Source organism: Eulemur rufifrons, chromosome 15 (assembly GCF_041146395.1).
Source record: "Eulemur rufifrons isolate Redbay chromosome 15, OSU_ERuf_1, whole genome shotgun sequence".
Taxonomy (NCBI): Eukaryota; Metazoa; Chordata; class Mammalia; order Primates; family Lemuridae; genus Eulemur; species Eulemur rufifrons.
Window position 1 is genome coordinate 104,459,366 of NC_090997.1, and position 14,824 is coordinate 104,474,189.

The 14,824-nt window shown below is 39.1% G+C and overlaps 1 protein-coding gene across 2 annotated transcripts in view; it reads left to right on the forward strand.

Annotated features, from left to right (window-relative positions):
• Window positions 1–14,824, forward strand: part of PACRG (parkin coregulated) — a 473,831-nt gene that overhangs the window by 202,115 nt on the left and 256,892 nt on the right. The gene's annotated exons all lie outside the window — the stretch shown is intronic.

A 14,824-nucleotide genomic window follows, 5' to 3' on the forward strand; every position in this document is an offset into this window, starting at 1 on the left:
TGGCTGGGAACCGGGAGATGCCCCCAGATGCAGGCAAAGGGCCAGAGTCCCCCCACCTCCCCTGGTTCCACACTTCCCCATGGACTGTCACAATTCTAGCTCAGGGAGAACCCCGTGACCTACACGGGGCTCGAGACTAACACAGGGAGATGGCCAGAGACTGCTCAGAGGCGTTGCCCCGGAGAAGGAGCTCTTCCTCAGTCCTGCAGGCTCCTGAGCAGCTGCAGCTTGGCATCACTCTGAGAGCTAAAACCCCAAAGAATTGTGTCCTGCCCCTGGGCCGACTCCACTGCTGCTGTGCCCGCTAAGGAGACAGAAGGGAGGCTGGGCACTTTGATGCACTGTGAGGACAAATCCCATTGCCACTGCTTCAGGCGGCTCTGCGACCAAAGCACAAGCAAACAGCACTCCCCGCAGCTATCCATGTGAGCAGCTCCCCTGAGAGGGTGGCCCCACCCTCCCTGGTCACAGGTTCACAGCAGGGTCCGTTCTGAAAGTTCAGACTTCAAAGATCTGCATCCTCCCCTGAGGCCAGGGCTGACACCGATGCCAAGGAGGGAGAGGAGAGGCCTGGCACTTTCCTTCTCCAGGAGGACAAATCCCACCACTGCTGCTTCTGGCTGCTGTGGGACCAAGGAACAAGGAAAGCATGTATCCTGTGAATAGCTCCCTATGGTGCTCCCACAGAGAGTAGCCCCACCCTCCGCAAGGGCAAGGCCACAGCACAGCCAACTCTGCCCACACCTGAGCACTCCACCAGCAGCCTAGAAACTGCGCCCATTTACCCTACCCCTATCACAGCCAGCACCTAAATGTACTACCAGAGGACCTGAGGACAAGTCTACCAGCCCAGTGTCATCCCCCTATACTCGAGCATTCCATCCAGGGACCTGGAAATCACCCATCTTAGTCCACTACCACTGACACCCAGGGTCTGAGGTGGGGCCAAAACAACCTGTTGGTACCACCACAGCAGGAAACCATCCTAGCAGGAAAGGTGACTGGCCCGCCCAACTTGTCACAGCCACTGCCAACACCAGCACAGTTTGCTTGGATTTCAATGGATTTCTCCACCACCACTACTGCCATCGCCCACATCACACCCACTGCCCAGGGGCCTGAGAACCTGCTCACACAACTGGCCCACCACTACCACTACTGGCTTCTGAGCAAGCTGTCTAGGGGCCAAGATTTGACCTGCCCAGACTTACTAACACCAGTGTCAGAGTATGCCACCCTGAGGCCCACATACAGGCACACTCATAATACCAATCCTCCTGAAATTGTTCCAGAAAATTAAAGGAGAAGGAATTCTCCCTAACTCATACTATGAGGCTAGCATTACCCTGATACTAAACCAGACAAGGATACAATAGCAAAAACTACAGGCCAATATCCCTGATGAACACAGATGCAAAAATCCTCAACAAGATACTGGTAAACCAAATCCCACAGCACATCAAAAAGATAATGGTAATACAACGCAATAGAATGGGATTTATACCAGGGATTCAAGGATGGTTCAATGTACACGAATCAATAAATGTGGTACATGACATCAACAGAATGAAAGACAAAAACCTTGATCATCTTAATGGATGCAGAAAAAGCATTTGGTAAAATTCAACACCCCATGCATGATAAGAACTCTCAAAAAAAAAGGCACAGAAGGAATATTACTTAAAATAATAAAGGTCATATATGGCCATAGCTAACATCATACCAAATGAGGAAAAGTTAAAAGCTTTTCTTCTAAGAACTAGAATGAGACGTGGATGCTCACTTTCACTACCCCTATTCAACCCAGGACCAGAAGTCCTCATCAGAACAAACAGGCAAGAGAAAGAAATAAAAGGCATCCAAATTGGACTAGAGGAAGTCAAAATTATCCCTGTTTGCTGATGATATAATTTTATACCTAGAAAAACCTAAGTACTGCCAAAAACCTCTTATATTTGATAAACGAATTTAGTAAAGTTGCAGGATACAAAATCAATGTACAAAAATCAGTAGCATTTTTATATACCAATAACAATCTAGCCTAGAAAGAAATCAAGAAGGTGATCTCATTTAAAATAGCTAAAAAAAAAAAAAAAAAAATACCTAGAAATAAATTTAACCAAGGAAGTGAAAGATCTCTACAAGGAAAACTACAAAACATGAAAGAAATTGTAGATGACACAGATAAATTGGCAAACATCCCAGGCTCATGGATCAGAAGAATTAATATCATTAAAATGACCATATTGCCCAAAGGAATCTACAGATTCAATGCAATCTCTATCAAAATACCAAAATCGTTCTTCACGTAATTAGATAAAATAATCCTAAAATTCTTATGGAACCAAAAAAAGAAAAAAAGAAAAAGCACAAATAGCTAAAGTAATCCTAAGCAAAAAGATCAAAGTTGGAGGCATCACATTACCTAACTTCAAAATATATTTACAGAACTATACTAACCAAAACAACATGGTATTGGTATAAAAATAGGCAGAACAATGGAGCAGAATAGAGGACCCAGAAATAAAGCCACATATTTATAGCCAACTGATCTTCAGCAAAGCCAACAAGAACTTACACTGGGGAAAGGACACTTTCTTCAATAAATGGTGCTGGGAAAATTTGATATCCACACATGAAAGAATGAGACTGGACCCCTATGTCTCACTATACAAAAAACCAACTCAAATGGATTAAATACTTAAAAACAAGACTCAAACCTATAAAAATACTAGAATAAAATCTAGGAAAAACTCTCCTGGACATTGGTCTATGCAAAGAATGTATGACTAAGACCTCAAAAGCACAGGCAATGAAGGTAAAAATAGACAAATATGACTTAATTAAACTAAAAAGCTTCTACACAGCAAAAGAAATAATCAACAGAGTGAAGAGACAACCTGTTAAATAGAAGAAAATATTTGCAAACTATTCACTTACAAGGGAGTAATATCCAGTGTATACAAGGAACTCAAACAACTCAATAGGAATAAAACAATTCTATTAAAATGAAGACAAGGAACATGAATAGACATTTCTCAAAAGAAGACATATAAACAGCCAACAGGTATATGAAAAAATGCTCAACATCACTGATCATCAGAGAAATCAAAATTGAAACCACAATGAGATATCACCTTACCCAAGTCAGAATGGCTGTTATAAAAAAGACAAAAATAACAGATGTTGGTGAGGATGCAGAAAAAAGTAAACTCTCATACACTGTTGGTGGGAGTGTAACTAGTACAGCCACTACAGAAAGCAGTGTCGAGATTTCTCATAAAACTAAAAATAGAATTACCATTCCACCCAGCAATCCCACTACTGGGTATCTACCCAAAGAAAAAGAAATGAATATATCAAAGGTATACCTACACTCACATGTTTATTACAGCTCTATGCACAATAGCAAATATATGGAATTAACCTAAGTGTCCATCCATAGGTGAATGGATAAAGAAATGGTAATGTATATACACAATGGAATACTATTCAGCCATTAAAAATAATGAAATAATGTCATTTTCAGCAACACAAATGGAACTGGAGGTCATTATCTTAAGTGAAAAAAGCCAAGCACAAAAAGAAAAATATCATATGTTCTCATGTACACGTGGGAGCTAGAAAATTTGAACACATGGAGGTAGAGAGTGGAAAAGTAGGTAACAGAGATCAGGAAGAGTGAGTGGGGAGATGGGGAGCATGAAGGGAAGTGGGTTCAAGCATACCACATGCAGTAAGATACAAGGAATAAATTCAGTGTTCGATAGCAGGGTAGGATGACTGTACTTAACAAAACTGTATTGTACTCAGGTGATATGTATTGCATACATGTAACAAAATGTCTCATATACCCCATAAATTTGCACAAACAGAAAAAATAAAAATAAATAGACCTCCCCCAAATCATCCACAAAGATGTACATTGCAGGGTTTGCTTATAAGCTAGAAAAAAATAAAAACGGAAAATCAAAGCATTCCACCAAACTAGGGGAATGGTTAATTATATTATGATGAATCCATTTGATGGAATATTGTGTAGCACTATTAACAATATTAACAAAAAGATACTTATGTCAAATTTTGAAAATGGCATGTTTATTATATACACAGTAAGACTTTGATATTATATAAATAAGACTAGACTAATCACATAGCAAAGTGTTAACAGTGATTGTCTTAACTCTTGGTGTATTACAGGTAATCCTACTCTTTCTTTTTTTTAAACTCTTTTCTACCAATAGCATATGTTACTCTTATAACTAGAGATTAAAAAAATAGAAAAAAATTAAAAAGAAAAAATACGCGTTGAGCAATCAGGGTTAAAAGGTGGATTTAAGAATCACATAGCAGAAGTCATGAGTAGTCACTAAACTCCAGAGAGAGATTATATTGTCTCTCTTAAAAACTTTAATATAGATTTTATACAATAAACTAAAACTTTTTAATAATTCAGTCATGTGTTTATCAAAAGTCAATTACAGTCTTAGGCCTGTGTCATTTAGGGATGTTCAATAGAATACATATAGTTTTTAAAATTGATTTGATAAAGATAAAATTTGACATTAATGTGCAGTAATCCATTTTCTTACTTTTCTAAAGAAAATATGTCATGCTCAATTTTAATTTCAAGAAAATATAGAACAACTCTACAAAAGGCAAAAATAGTGAAGATTTGTTTGCCCTAAGATATGTTTTGCTCACTCTAATTGGATTGTCAGAATGTGTCTGACATATGCTAATGAAAAAGTGAGAAAGCCAAAATATGGTTTATTTGGTTACATTAGTCCTTTTTATACTCAAACCAGCAACATTTATTTAGCTCCTATTTAGATGCTAGGAATGAAAAATTATAAAACACCACCACCCAGGCCCTTAAGTAACAGATGAAAACTACTGACAGAAGGCAGTGAATCATGTGTTCCAGTGCGTAGTAGAATAATGCTGGGAATTTGAGAAATGCGGTTGTGCTAGGCCCATGGATTTATGAGCGACTTCATAAAGGAGGTAACATTTTGACATCAGTCTTGAGAGCAAGGCAGTAGTAAAGAAGGTACTTTCAGATAAACTCACTGGATATTGCTGGATTATTCTTCAAAGTGGTGATGTCAGTTTACATTTTAATCAGTCAGCAGTAGGAGTCTCATTGTTCCTGATGCTGGCCAATTCTTGACATCATCAGACTTTTAATCTGCATTTGTAACATTGGGCGTCTTTTCCTATATTAATTTGACAATATACGTCTTCTCTTCTATGGATTTCCTGTTAATATCTTCCATCCAATTTCTCTTGAGTTGTTTATCTTTTTCCTATTGATTTGGAGGAGTTCTTTATGTATTCTGAATGCTAATTCCTTGCCAGGAGGGAGACTTCTCTTCCTTCTTAGAGCCAGACTGCCTCAGCCTCGCTACCGTCAGTATTCTCAGCAGTAAAATTGGGGTGAAAGAGTTGTGAAGATTAAGACACTTATTATAATACAGAGAGCACTTAGAACTATGTTTGGTACCTGGTGAGTCCTAATTAAACACAGCTGTTGCCATTATTAATATTATTGCGACCTCCAGCACAGGGAGGGATTACTTTCTAACCTACCCTTTCACTAAGAGCATGTCCTTTTTGGGAGTCCTGGCTTTAAACAGAAGTCTTAATTCCAACTCCCTACTTGGTGTGGGCTTGTCTCCAGTCCGCATGCGTGTGTTACTCAGCATCTCGGGAAGCAAGAATGCCTTCAGGAGACCCAGTGGCCCCCTCACCTGACCTACATGCCTTTCCTGCTTCCTCTTTCTTTCTGCCCCTTACTTCCTTAAAAGATGAGTACGAAGAGATAGTTGTTATATTTTTTGCAACATTTCTTGGTCTTTAAAACATTTTTGAGAGAAATTATTTCTAAACTATTCAATATGTCATACTGATGGATCTAGCAGTCTTTGTCCATTGTTCTCTTGTAGTGTGATATTTCTTTTACTTATTTATAAGAATTCATTTCATTATTAAGCATATGAAATATTTTCTCTCATATTACAGATATGCTTTATTGTGTAACAAAATTTAATACTCAAGTCTAACAGTTTTTACTTTATGATTTCTGCTTTTGGAAATACACTTGGAAAGATCTCTCTTACCCCAAGATTACATAAAAATTATTTATATTATTTATATTTCCTTCCTAAGCATTTATGATACTAAATCTCATTTAGAACCAATTTTGGCACGTGAAGTCAATTAGGGAATCTAACAATTTTCTTCCAAAATCTTTAGCCAGTTGCCACAACACTTCTTATTGAGTCATGATTCTTTCCTTAATAGATGAAGCCCTAGGTATTGGAATTTCCATTAGCTCAGTTGCCAACTGCACTTTGCATTTCTTCTATAGGACATGGCCAACAGTCAGGAGCACCTGTCTGCTCTTTCCCACCCCCAAATAGTAAAGGATTAGCACTGTTCCCTACGGGACAGATATTCGTATTGGCAGAAAGAATAGGGGAAAATGGCATTTTTAATTCTTTGTGCAACCATCCCCAAACTACTTTGACTTGAAATACCCAAATAATTGGTGAAAAGGGAGGAAGGATTATTCTCAAGGTGTCTAGAAATAAATATAAATAAGAGGTTTTCGTGAGATTGCTGGGAGGCCCATTCTTATTGGCGGGAAGCAGTCAAGGTTTCATTCCTCTCATTAGAGCTGTTATGTCTCAGCGTGCAAATCCTAGCCCTGGCACACACTGAGCTTGTAAAATTGGACAATTATTTAACCTACCTTCATTAATTCTGCAGATACTTTTGAGCAACTGTCATGTGCATGAGACAGGTGTGTGCCAGAGCCCTAGGTCCTACTGGAAGCTCAGTCTAAGACTGGGCATTCACTGCCCACCTAACTCTTAGATTGGTTTAAACACAGTAGCAATTCTGAAATAAAATGGGCTTGGCCTTCTATATATTTCATTAACATTTTAGTGACACCCAAGAATTCCTTTCTTGAAGAGGATTAGCATTCTACATGGTAAAAGATTTTAATTAAAAAGATCGTGTTTATTATGTGAAGTCTGCTCTTCCCCTGAAAGGTTTAATCCAGTAAACATGACTAATTTTCTTGTGAGTTTTACTGTAACCTCAGCCTTTCAAAATTTCTGAGTGGAATATTATTAATCTTAGTGATTCATGGCCTGCCCCTGGTATTTTGCCGTCTTCGGTATGAAATCTTTCATTTAGAAAACTGCAAATGGAGGTGAGAACCTAAAGTATTACTTAGGAACATTAATTATGAAACATAATTATAAACACAAATGTCTACATTGGTAATAATTTTACAACTTCTAATTGCACCAGAAGCCTCCAACTGGATGTACTTGTAACATCCTATGGTTGAATTCATTTAAATGGACTGCAAAGAGTGAGCCCTAAGAAGAATTCTATTTAGATTAGTCTGATAATTAAGATCCTTGTACTGGGTTACAAATCTGAGGCGGTGATGAACTGAATAAATAAATTAGTCTAGGTCACCCAGGCTAGATTGATTTTTCTTCTTCTGTTGCGCATCCGGCCGATAGTCTCCAATAGGCTCAGGCTTCATGGTCAGCGGGTAGTGCCCCGTCACTGGGACAGAGTGCCCTCCTGAGGGTCCTGAGTGGGCGCGGGGAGAGCCCCGGCCTCTTCTGGGGTCCTTCCTGCTTTTGTGACGGGCAGACTTGTCCAGAAGTCGCCCCCCCGTGCGCTGGTGGAGACCACTTCCCGCGGCCCCACGCTCCCATCGTTCCCGCATCGCACTCCCCAGGACCCCCTGCAGAGCACAACTGTCCCTCTAAAAAGAGGCCGTGGTGGCGTCCTGACAGCACAGTTGGTCTGGATCTAAGCTGTGGCTCTGGCGTTCTCTCGGTGTGTGACCTTTGGGGGCGCGTGGTAACTCTCTTCGTCTGTGAAAGGAGGCCAAGGCAGGGTGCGTGAGCACGGGGGTGGCGTATGGGGGAGCGGTGATCCGCGTCACTGTCATCTCTCATCACCGCGTGCGGTATTTATTTATTCGAGGGTTTATACTGAACACTGCTACGCTCCAGGCTCCGAGTTAGATACTGAGGACACACCAGTGAGTAACGCAGTGTCTACCCGCGGAGAGCTTATACTTAGCGAGGAGAGAGTCGGGGAAACAGGAAATTGCCCAAGTGCTGAGGCTTTTGGAATACACAGAGGACCGCTGAGCCCAGTCTCCGAGCTGCCGGCAAACACTTCTGGGAGACCCTGATGGTGAAGGAGAGGCAAGAGTCTGGCCTGGGAACGAGGGAAGAACCTGCTCAACAGAGGTGGTGGCACATCCACAGGCCCTGGGGAGAGGTCAGGGACGTTCGTGGGCTCCGCAGAGACCTGGGCACCACGGGAGAGCTGAGCTGGACCCTGCAGCGCAGGCTCTCAACACAGATGGGATATGAACTATCCAATAACCGATTTTGTGGAGGGGAATAGCAGGCCACACTGCAGTTGTCCAAAGAGCAGCTGAGTGGTTCTAGGGGTGATGGGGAAATTGGGACTGTAGGATTCAATAAACCTGCTTTTTCTGCCATGTATACACTGTAATATACACACATTTCCAGACCTAGCTATAGAGAACATAGCATTTTTTTTAAATGAGATGGGAATGATAGATGATAAACAGGAAGCAGGACTATTAATAACAGGATTGAAAGACAGCAGACCAAATCAAAGAGAACAAAAAGAGAGGAAACCACAAGCCCCTGAGGATAACTTCTGGTATAACTCAGGCTCTGTCTTACACACTGGAAATAGCAGTTTTTCTAAGAGCATGCTACCCTTTCCAATTCATATGGCAGATTGTCTGCATTGTATTTGATTCTTGATGGAATTTGATTTCATTGTATGATCTCGTTTGTGGGTTTGGGGCTTAAGCTGTAGAAAGCATCCACTTATTCACACAAGAAAATATAGAAAAGTTACACTGATGAGATTTTGTTACAACTTTTGCTCAAGGTAATTAAATTCCAGCCTAATGTGCCAAGACAGAACAGTATAATATACATTTTGGCATTTGGTTAGCCCAAGAAAATTCATTCATCCAAGAAGTCCATTGATAGTGTACCCATTTAATATAATTACCCTATTATGCATAAAATAATGTGTTTGAAGAGAGGCAGGCAACTTGCTGTATTCACTGCAGTAAGTTGTAAATGAAATGAAATAATCCTTGCTATAATATTAAAAATTTTGAAAGCATTTTGTACTCAGTCTGCTATACCCGAATAAAGGCAAAATTTTCAGAATGACACCAAATATTGTAAGCATTTATTTGGAAGTAAGGATCTTAGGAACTTTTCATTTAAAAAGTCACTTGGTTGATCTATATAACACACTTTAGGCCTATCTAGTTGACAGCAAAGTAATGTTTGTAAAAGTGTGTTATAAGCACGGTAGTTTAGCAATCAGTTACAATTTGCAGACCATCACAGAGTTTGTTTGTTGCCAGATAAAGTTTCCCATGCAAAAGTTTCTTGATTGACTGTCAGTTTAAGACTTATCTGTTTATCTTTAAAGCCTTCCTTTCATCTGACCTTTAAAAAGCTTACTAATGTCACATATACAAATGGGAGGTGAAGCAAAATTCCTTGAACCAAACAAGAGAATCATTTAAACAATGTCTTTTCCAAGTAAAAAAAAAAAAGACAAAAATGATTAAGAGAGCAGCAACCATATTTTAATTATCTTGGTGTTGCCCACAGTGCCTTGATCATAATATATACTCAAAAAATAGTCATTGAATTGATAAGCAAATTTGGTAAAGTTTCAGGATACCAAATCAATATACAAAAATCAGTAGCATTTCTATATGCCCACAGCAAACAATCTAAAAAAGAAACCAGGAAAGGATCACATTTACAATAGCTACAAATAAAATAAAATACCTAGGAATAAATTTAACAAAAGAAGTGAAAGATCTCTACAATGAAAACTGTAAAACACTGATGAAAAAAATTGAAGAGGACACACAAAAAAATGGAAAGATATTCCATGTTTATTGTTTGGAAGAATCAATGTCCATACTGCCCAAAGCAATCTACAGATTCAATACAATCCCTACCAAAATAGCAATGACATTCTTCACAGAAATAGAAAAAAAAAAAAAATCCTGAAATTTATGTGGAACCACAAAAGACCCAAAATAGCTAAAGCCATTCTGAGCAAAAAGAACAAAACTGGAGTGATCTTATTACCTGACTTCAAATTATATTACAGAGCTATAATAACCAAAACAGCAACCAAAACTGGCATAAAAACAGACAAATAGACGAATGGAGCAGAATAGAGAACCCAGAAATAAATCCACACATCTACAGTGAACTCATTTTCAACAAAGGTGCCAAGAAAATACATTGGGAAAAGAATAGTATATTTATAAATAGTGCTGGAAAAACTGGACACCCATGTGCAGAAGAATGAAACTAGCCCTATCTCTCACAATATACAAAAATCAAATAAAAATGGATTAAAGACTTAAATCTAGCCTGGAACTATGAAACTACTAAAATAAACCTGTGGGGAACTGCTCCAGGACATTGGTCTGGGCAATGATGTCTTGAGTGCAAAAGTATAGGCAACCAGAGCAGAAATGGACACATGGGATCCCATCAATTTCTGTACAGCAAAGGAAGCAATCAACAAAGTGAACAGACAACCCATAGAATGGGAGAAATTATTTGCAAACTACCCAAGTGACAAGGGATTATTAACTAGAATATATGAAGAGCTCCATCAACTTGATAGGAAATAATCAAATAATTAGATGTAAAAATGGGCAAAGGATCTGAATAGACATTTCTCAAAAGAAGACGTACAAATGGCCAACAGGTATATGAAAAATTGTTCAACATCATTAATCATCAGAGAAATGCAAATCCAAACTACAAGGAGGTATCATCTCACTCTAGTTAAAATGGCTTTTATACAAAAGACAGACAATAATGAATGCCAGGGAGGATGTGGAGAAAGGGAAACCCTCGTACACTGTTGGTGGAAATGTAAATTAGTATAGCCACTATGAGACACAGCATGGAGGTTGCTCAAAAATCTAAAAATTGAATTACCACATGATCCAGCAATTCCATTGCTAAGTATATATCCAAAAGAAAGAAAATCAGTATATTGAAGAGATACTGCACTCTCATGTTTATTGCAGCACTATTCACAATAGCCAAGATTTGGAATCAACCTAACCTAAGTGTCCATCCTAAGTGATGAATGGATAGAGAAAATGTGGTACATATACATAGTGGAATACTATTCAGCCATAAAAAAGAATGAAATTTTGTCATTTGCAGCAACATGTATAGAACTGGAGAACATTATGTTAAGTGAAATAAGCCAAGCACAGAAAGACAAATTTCGCATGTTCTCACTCATAAGTGGGAGTTAAAAATTAAAACAATTGACCTCAAGAAGACAGAGAGTAGAATGATGGTTACCAGTGGCTGGGAAGGGTAGTAGGGAGAGGGGGATAAAGTGGGGATGGTTAACAGGTGCAAAAATATAGTTAGATAGAATGAAGAATATTTGATAGTAAAATGAAGTGACTATCATCAACAGTAAGTTATTGTATATTTTAAAATAACTGAAAGAGTAGAGCTGGAATGTTACAAAGAAATGATAAATGCTTGAGGTGATGGACACCCCAATTACTCTGATCTGGTTATTACACATTTTATACCTGAATCAAAATATGACATGTACCCCATAAACATACACAACTATTATGTGCCCATAATATATTAAAAATAAAACATTTTAAAATATGGTCATTGAATAAACGAATGAATCAATTAATTAGTTAGTTGATGAAACAAATGTCTTTACATTTTGCAAAATACTTTGGTTAATTAGTTGGCGGAAGTTCTGTTTATTAACAAATGAATAAAAAAGAATATTACTGTAGATCATCAAGAGATTGTAAACGGCTACGTGTTTTCCTGTATCAGACTCTATTCATTAGGCAGCCTACCCAGCAAGGACTGTCAGAGAAACTTGGACCTTCAATAGCAGGGACTGTAACCCAGAGGCCTAAAGGTGGGATCCAGCCCTCAGATGCGTTTGATAAGCCTGAGCAGTTATTTTTTTTAAGACATTTAAAAATTGAGAATTTTCTTGCCCAGATTTCTGGCTTCTTTTGAAAACTTCAAGATCTGGCAATACTGGACCCATATATCTGCCTGTCAATTAACATCTGGAGTTAAGTAATATCTACCCCTTGTAGATGGCATGCACTCCCCAGTTTTCTCCATTCTCACCTGTGGCTACTAACTCCAGTGTGGTAGGATAATGCCAATAGATGTTAATTATCTTGTTTTCATTATTATTTTCTTTTTTTTTAATTTCAGCTTATTATGGGGGTACAAAAGTTCAGGTTATATATACTGCCCATGTCCTGCCCATCACCCCAAGTCAGAGCTTCAAGAGTGTCCATTCCCCAGACGGTGCGCATCACACTCATCATGTAGGTATACACCCATCCCCTCCCCCCACTTCCCACCTCAGTCCGAAACCCAATCGGCATTATTCCCAAATGTGCACTTAGGTGATGATCAGGGAAACCAATTTGCTGGTGAATACATGTGGTGCTTATTTTTCCATTCTTGAGATACTTCACTTAATAGAATGGGTTCCAACTCTCTCCAGAACAAAAGGGATTCCATATCCCCGTTATTTCTTATAGCTGAGTAATACTCCATGGTATACATATACCACATTTTACTAATCCACTCATGAATTGATGGGCATTTGGGTTGTTTCCATATCTTTGCAATTGTGAATTGTGCTGCTATAAACATTCGGGTACAGGTGTCTTTTTAGAGAATGGCTTTTAAAGTAGAGAAATACTTCTACAGCCCCAGATTGCCTGAGTGAGCTCATGTTGCCGGAAAAATAGAAGAGAGAAAATTTTTGTGCTGTAGTAGTGAATAATCATCTCTTGTTTGTTAATACACAAATAAATAATTTCTATAGGGAAAAAATACCATACAGCCTGCTTCAATAATTCTCTTTATTTGCATAATTCCTGTAAGCATTTGAACTTTAAACCCTTGCTTTACAAATATAATGAGGAAGAGAAGAGGGAATTAAGTTCAAGACAAGGCAAGCAACACAGTGAGACCCTGTCTCTACAAAAAAATAGCAAAATTAGCTGAGCATGGTTGTGTTTGCCGGGAGTCCCAGCTATTCAGGAGGCTGAGGCAGGAGGATCACTGGAGCCCAGCAGTTTGAGGTTGCAGTGAGCTATGATGACCCCACTGTAATCTAGCCAGGGAAACAGAGCAAGACTCTGTCTCAAAGAAACAAACAAATAAAGTCAGAAATAATATGAGCTGGAAGAGTCTAAATAGCAGGAGAAAGGAAATGTTTCCAACCCAAACCTCACTTTTTTCTATGTCCATTTTTTGATTAATATTTTTTTTTTTTTTTTTGAGACAGAGTCTCACTCTGTTGCCCAGGCTAGAGTGAGTGCCATGGCATCAGCCTAGCTCACAGCAACCTCAAACTCCTGAGCTCAAGCGATCCTCCTGTCTCAGCCTCCCGAGTAGCTGGGACTACAGGCATGCGCCACCATGCCCGGCTAATTTTTTCTATATATATTTTTAGCTGTCCATATAATTTCTTTCTATTTTTAGTAGAGATGGGGTCTCGCTCTTGCTCAGGCTGGTCTCGAACTCCTGAGCTCAAACGATCCGCCCACCTCGGCCTCCCAGAGTGCTAGGATTACAGGCGTGAGCCACCGCGCCCGGCCTTGATTAATATTTTGTTTTAAATTATCCTCTCTCTCTCTGACTCTCTTTTTCTGTTTTCAGTGTTAGTTATTCTTGCTGTTTCCATCTTCTCCCCAGAAATTTTTTTGCTTATCAACAACCAGGTAGGATGGGCTTGTAAGGAAACGAAGTCTAACAATAGTAATAATGATAATATTAATAGTATCTGTTGTTTATTGTCATTCTTTCTGCCTACTACTAGGTTAGAGACTTTAATACGTTAACCTTCATCCTCACAATAATTATTTAAGATAGCGTTGCACCCCCATTCTTACAGCTGACATGACTGAAGCTCTCACACACGCACTCAGACATAATGGTAGCGCTGTCTCTCGAGGTGGACTGCCACATGCACTTCTGTGAGATGCTTTCTCAGCATATAATTCCTAGCCACAATATCTTCTGAAATAAAACCCAACATAACAGCAAAATTTCTACAGCAAAATCACAGCTAATTAATGCTGACTTTTATAAATTATATGTCCAAATCCACATATGATCTTGCTGTGAGCAGTGTTAGTTTGCCAGATTCTCTAAACTCCTAGAGTGAAAAGAGGGCCATCTATTCAAATCATCTCTTGAATAGATCCCACTTGGAGAGGCTTACAGGGTAATAGTTGGACAAAGGATAGTTTTTTCACGTTTCAACAAAATTTGGCCAAAGCGATTTAATCCAGCCCAATCTAAAGTTTTCAGGAAAGCCTGACCACCAGGAGCTCCATTGGTGCTGTCTGAGCTGGTGGCTCTCGCGCATTAAGAGGCCATGCATTCTTTTCTCTCCTTTGTGGAGACCTTCATGCTCTGACCTTGGGCCTGAAGAACGTTTGAAGTAAGTAACATGAAGGAAGGCTTCTTATCTACTAAACAGAACATCCGTGTTTGTCATGTCCTGAGGATAAATGTTGACATCTTCCATGATTGAAGCAGAGAACCACTTGCCTCCTGAAATGAACTTCAGATTAGCTTCAGCGCTTTCATCAATGGGTTATTTAGCCTTGAGCAAAGCACTTTACCTGGGCTAGTTTCCATTT